The sequence below is a fragment of the Aptenodytes forsteri genome, unplaced genomic scaffold (genome assembly GCF_000699145.1).
Source record: "Aptenodytes forsteri isolate BGI_AS27 unplaced genomic scaffold, ASM69914v1 Scaffold53, whole genome shotgun sequence".
NCBI classification, from domain to species: domain Eukaryota; kingdom Metazoa; phylum Chordata; class Aves; order Sphenisciformes; family Spheniscidae; genus Aptenodytes; species Aptenodytes forsteri.
The window spans coordinates 9,787,032-9,793,381 of NW_008795909.1; the positions used below are offsets into that span (position 1 = coordinate 9,787,032).

At 45.1% G+C, this 6,350-nt stretch overlaps 1 protein-coding gene across 1 annotated transcript in view; it reads left to right on the top strand.

Annotated features, from left to right (window-relative positions):
• Positions 1 to 6,230: 6,230 nt before the first annotated feature.
• The window catches only part of KLF15 (Kruppel like factor 15), a 12,169-nt gene continuing 12,049 nt past the window's right edge, over positions 6,231 to 6,350 (top strand). The window contains exon 1 of the mRNA XM_009284427.2: positions 6,231 to 6,324. The gene's annotated coding sequence lies outside the window, so the exon portion shown is untranslated. The remainder of the gene's footprint in view (positions 6,325 to 6,350) is intronic.

The following is a 6,350-nucleotide window of genomic DNA, read 5'->3' on the forward strand; positions in this document are numbered from 1 at the left end:
ACTCCCCCATCATGAAGACAGAGCAATTAGCCAAGGTTTAAAAGATAATGCTCCCTCTTACCCCCCTCCAACATGAGTATTTGCTCATGGTCTGTCTACGAAGCACGGTCTCATTTTCCTCTGTGCTGAGCAGCACTCCAGCTGCAAGGAGGTGATTGACCTACCCAACATGTTGGAGGATCTTGGCATACCTCTATGCTGCGTTTACAAAGACTTGATGAAATAAAACTGCAAAGAAAACTCAAAGCATGTGAGACACTGTTGAGGTCATATAGTGCACATGTGGTTGGTCCTGCCCTTCCACAGCTCCTGATTCATAGTCCTATGCTGTAACTATTGAGCTGTAGACTTATTTGTAGAGTTTCTACACTCGGCTTTTGTGGTTCATTGCTCCCATTATTATCTCAACAGCAGCAATTTGCTAATCTGTCCTCTTCGTAGAACAGGACTAGTATTGCTTTGGATGTTTGGTGTTTAGAAAAAAGAAGAATGTAATTCATGTGACTCTGGAGGAGAAGGAAGCTTCGCAAAAACATCTAATATATTCAGGTGTGAATCTATGTAAATGGGTCATAGTCACTGAACTGTGTGTCTGGAGGGTTAACAGTAACCTCACAGCTGAAGGTTCAGGACCAGCCCCCCAGAACTGGATCTTCCCAATTTTGAGGACTTTGTACTTTGGCGCTGTCTTCTCTACTCTATAACCTCCAAAGAGATTGAGTCAACCTCCCTGCTGGGCTGTCACCATAATGCTGGCCAAGTGATGGGGTCCCACTTGCCCGTTCTGCACCAGTACCCCCAGGAGCACTGTCTGTTGGTGCCACAGTGTTGCGTTTCTGACCTGGCGATGCTCCACTGTGACCTGAGTGAAGGTTACTGGTGTTTTCATGTAGGCTCTGTGTTTACTATTTAAGGTGAGCGAGAGGCTCTGGATTCCATCAGTTGTGTCATCTCCATTTCCCAATTCAATGCAAATGGCCAGACAGGCAGGCAGCTCTTCCTTGAAAACATTCAAATTCTCGAGAGGTGTGCCAGTTTCTGGCAGACTCAGTGTTGGCAACACACGATGGACACGACATGGTCATAGTTGTTCATTCCTGTAAACATTGTCTTCAAAATCACCATCTCCTCTCACCACCTTGAGCCACTTCCCTGGAGTGCTCAGCACAAGGATCCTGCACAAACACACCCAGCTCTGGCGTATTCCTTCCAGGAGAGGGCAGGGGAATACAGTTTATTGCAGATCCACTTCTGAACTGGAGCTAACATTCATCATGTCCCTGATCTTCCTGTACGTCTTCCAGTCTATTTTGCTTTCCTAAACTTGGATGAGCAGAGGTAGGTGCTGAATAACCTCGAAGTGAGTCAGTGGGTTTTGTCACATTTACAGACCTGCCTGTCCCTGAGTCATCTTCAGGAGGGATAGCTTGGACCAGGCTGCTCCTCTTGCTCTTGAACCTCTCGGAGTGAGCCTCGTGTCACGTTGAAGGCATCGGCTCCAGTACATCTTTGGGACCGGGGTTTAAACAGCTGAGCCCCAGCTCTTCTGCTTCATCTCACCATCAAGCCGGGGGAGGCAGTGATGGGACAACTTGTCTGTCACACACTCAGCACACCCATATCCCTGCAGAAGGTGGTCTGATTCCCTTGGACGTTCATAATATTAGCAGGTGCAGCTCTGCTCATGGGTGCTTTTGCCAATAGGTTAAAATGCAGGGGTTGTGCATGGAAATCTGAGGTTAGAACTGGACCTGATTAAAGATGGCCTGGAGAAACAGCAGCCAGAAAGTCAGCTGACATTTTCTTTCTCAGTATCTTAATGAACAGAAAGTTGGGGAGAAAATCAGAAACTCTCCCCAGCTCCCACTGTCTTTAATAGTCCAAAAGGCATTAACATAAAAAATCCTAAAATTAGTTTCTTCCATTTTATCTCCCCCTAGACCTATGACTCCAACTTGAAAAGACAACATAATTTCCAAACTAGTGAAAGAAAGAAAAAATAAAAAATCAATAAACAGTCGGCTCTGCAGCACAGATGCCCTTGTAAGGCCAAAGAAATTAAGTCCTGATATTGCTGTTGCCATTTCCACCTTGTCCTGCAGAACCACAGTCAGGGATAAACATATCCTTTGTGTCAATATTTCTGTAGTACCGAGAGAACTTGCAGTCCTTATCTGCAAGTGTCAAGGACTGCTAAGTTAAAGTGATCATAGCATTATTGGAGAGTCTGACAGGCTTTGTTATTCCTTCTGTGTCCGTGTAACTGTTCCAGTGCTGAAAGCTGCAGCCCAGAGGAGCTCAGCCGGACACGGCCATCGGCTTTGTGGCACATGGGAGGGATCCATCTGCAGGAGGCTAATTAAAAAAAAAAATTCCAAAATAGAATTTGCACTTCCTTTTAATTTTTTCTTTGCCTGATTATTTTTCCTTCTCTCATTGGAAAAGAGCAGGCTTGATTCGTAAATCACATGGAAATGTGCAAGTAATCAATTCAGCCTGACTAACCCTTGTTTTGCCAAGTGGCCGGTTGGCTCATCGGATTACTAATAGTTTGCTGCTGTAGTAAATGGAGAATAGCAGGGGCTGGGGCAGAAATACCACAGCTGACCTCTAAAGACAGCAAAGCACTTACCCTGTGCAACACAATCCCTCTTTTTGCCCATCCATGAAGTTCAAACACTTTCCCTTTCAGTCCCTTCAAAAACAAGAAGTCATTTCTAACACAGAGCTGCGCAAACAACGTACAGAAGATGGGAAAACCCGAGGCAGGAAAAATCAGCCTCTGCACAGCCACATATGGAGAGGCAAAGTGTGGGCAGAGCCAAACAATTCTTAGGTGTAAACTGTTGAGCATGGAGCGGATGAGCCTTTTGCTGCCTTTCCCACCTTTGATAGGTCTGTGCTACGTGGCATAACAACTTGGGAACAACTTCAGCCGACCGTTTCTTTTTAACTTTATAATACAGTGCTATTATTATCTTGAGGAAAATTTTAAAAGGCTTGAATGCCGAGGTTTATTTGCCTTTTCTGACTGGATCTTTAACATACAGCCATCAGACAAAAGCCAATGAAAAGGACCTTAACTTTACGTTAGCCCTGGTGTTTGACTGGGCTGTAGGAACCAGTTTGACTGAAGTTCTCTCCCGAAAGGTGGCAAAAGAGAGAATGGAAAATCCCCAAGCAGGACCAAGGGACAAAGGTAATACTAGATTTTAAAAGGACTTCGCAAAAAGATGAACAGAGGGAAGGAAATCTCTTAGCGATGCACAAAAAGGATGGGGCAGGGGAAAAGACAAATGTATTTTATAGTAGGGAGCGGGGGCTCAGTTTTGCTGCAGTACCAAATGAAGGATGCTGATGTGAGACGTCGGTCAACTGCACAAAAATTCATTCCCAAAAGCCTGTTCCAGCCCAACAGTCATTCCTGGTTCTCATGAAAGTTGGCAGCCAAAAGTGATCAGAAGTCATCATATTTGTCTAGATCTGTGCATTTCTCCTGCTGTTAACAAAGGCTTGTAGTGTTTCCAAAGCCTTGAGCAAAACTTAGATGCATGTTGATTTGCTTTCACTATCATGGGGGTCCGAAGAATTAATCAGTAAACCAATTGACAGCTTGAGAAATGCACTCAGATATCCCTGAGGGATGGAGAAGTGGCTGAGTCAGCCCAGAGGCTGGCACCTGCCACTGTAGCTTGTAATTCTCAATTTTGGGTTTAAGCCCCAAAGTGCTCCTGCGGACCCCAAAACCAGGACTGTGGTTGGAGGCCCTCACAGCAGAGTCATGGGTAAAACAGTGTGATCATCCTGGGAAAGAAAATTTCACAGATAAAATCTCTGCTTAGAAAAGCTGCTGTAGAGGATGAACCTGTGGATGTGTTTCACCAAGGATGACCCCAGATCCGGGCTCCAAGTGACAGTGACTTTTGCATGTTTTCTCATTATTCTCTGTTGTACGATGACGGGTTGGTGCAGAAGTGAAATTCTTTATGCTAAAGTGAAATATCAGAACTTGTGCTATCATATATCCTGTTTGTTTGTTTTTAATGTGTCCTTTGTCTCTGTCTAGAAATTTTGTCTGGGCAGAAAAAGAGGACTTTGCATATTTGTCCAGGGTGTCCTGATGTCCAATAGCCTGGTCAGGGCAGTAATTTCTACAAGAGCGCTGGACACCCAGAAATGCCTAAGGCACAGTCACTGAACATATGCACAAGGGCTTTGCTGAAGTTTCCCAGCGCAGCTGATCCTATGTGCACGGCAAAGGGGATCTGGACATATGCAAAAAGTTTGGTGTATCCAGAACTTGTCACACAGTGTGTAAGCGAGCTCAGGTCAGGGGTTCATCCTGGATGCTCTGGACTCACTTCCCAAGCACTGTGTGCTGCCTGCCTGCATTTTTAATATTTTTTTTCCAGAAAAATCTCAGGGAGAAATACAGAAGCCCTAGTTACACTTGCCTGATTATTTCCATCGCGTTTCACCTCCCAATGATCGCTGTTGCCTTATATTGAATGGGTAAGATGCTCTGTAGGGTTCTTCAGGTGTGAAAAAGCATCGGATCCCTCCTCCATTGCAGTGCGCAGCTACACAAGGGCTGGTGCTGGCACAAGGGAAGGTGGCTGGGCATCTCCTCTAGCAGCAGCAGCACATGTTTGGATCTGTTTGAGCACACCGAAAACATCACATCTTCGTATCGCTAGCTTCAGCAACAGCTAACAGCGCGGTCCTGCAGCTGTGTAGTGGGCAATGCACCCAGCCTTGAGCGGTACTTTTAGGGGAGCGAAAAGGTTGCGGGCCTGGTAAAATGGATGAAACTTGAGAAGCAGAACTGGGACACACACCATTTTATTTCCCTGTAAGGTAAATATGGGATTTCACTGCCTCTCCAGCAATTTAGAGAAAGTCAGGAACTACTGTAACTAAAATATAAAGAAATCGTCTTTTGCATGTGGAAAAACAAAATTTAGAGAAACTTCTAATGTGTCCCAATGCATATGTAGGTCATAATAATGATAAAATTAAGACTGTAACTTCTAGTTGTTTTCATGGTAATAAAAATCATAAGGGAATTTCATCTCTGTACAGCCAGCAATTCAAATTCCATTTAAGCCCAGCCTTGAGGGCTTGGGATTTTAGCTGTATCTGAATCTCATGCCCTTTGCATTGCATCAAGCTAAGCTTCACCTACTCAGGGAACAGGGTTTTTACTTGAGAGAAGACAGTAAAGCGAGGTTTGCCAAAAATCTATTTTGGGTAAAAATATTTAAGGCCAGTGTTTTTACTGATGTAATGCTTTTTACATCAGTGAAGTTACACTAATGCAGAATTTGGCCCTGATGTTTTTGTACAAATATAGTCTCTAGGAATTTGATGAGTGTGTATTTATGCATTATTGATGGAGATAACATGGAGAGGAAGAGTGAGGTCTGTGCATGAGAGCAGAGCCCTGAGCACCCCCGGGCCCTTTGGCGATACCCACTGGGGTGAGGCAGCACCTGTGGGGTCACCTCTGTGCTGCTGCTGGGCTGTGTCTGCCGTGACTTGTTGAGGCTGAACGTCCTCTTGGGAAGAGGCCAGTTTATGTTTGCCAAACTGTGAGATGTGTTTCTGGCAATTCTGAAGCAATGCAGGCAGAGGATATTTTTGCCAGTTTAAGGCCCTGGGCTGGAGTTGAAAAGAGAAGAAACTGCGGCTTGGTTCTGCCACAGACATTTGGTTTGATCCTCTGTGCCTCAGTTTCCCCTCATAAAATCGTCAAATGAGGGGATACAAATAATACTTAATTTTTCCTGCAGGACAGCAATTTGCAGCCCTGAGGCCCGCAGCCCCTCGGTGGGAGAGTCAGTATGGTGCTCTGTGCCATGTAGCCCTTAAAAAGGGTGCACAGACCTGTTGTCACAAGACTGCATTCTGGTATCTCGGACTGCACCTTCCCAAGGATCTGAAAAATGAAAAACTGAATTTGAAAAACCACTGACCGAGCAGAAAAACTCACTGCTGCTGCAGCTGGCACCCCTGCATGCTTCCTCAGCTGGGCTTCACCTCTGCAGGAGTTAAACACGGATCCTGATCCATGCTGAACATTGCATAACTACAGTGTGTGTATATATATATAAAAACCCGAATATATATGTATTTATATAAAAAAAATAGCAATGACTGTAATAACACTGGGGGGGTACCCAGAACCCAATACTTTCCAGCGTGCTGGAAATCACCCCATCAAGCTTTTTGTGGGTTTTTATTTTCATTTCCATTGCTGTGTTTGCATTATTCTGATCGTTCCTGGCGTTTTCTCCCCCCTCCCCGGCTTGCAGAGGAGTTCAGGTAAGGGTGTGCGAGGGGCCCGGAGG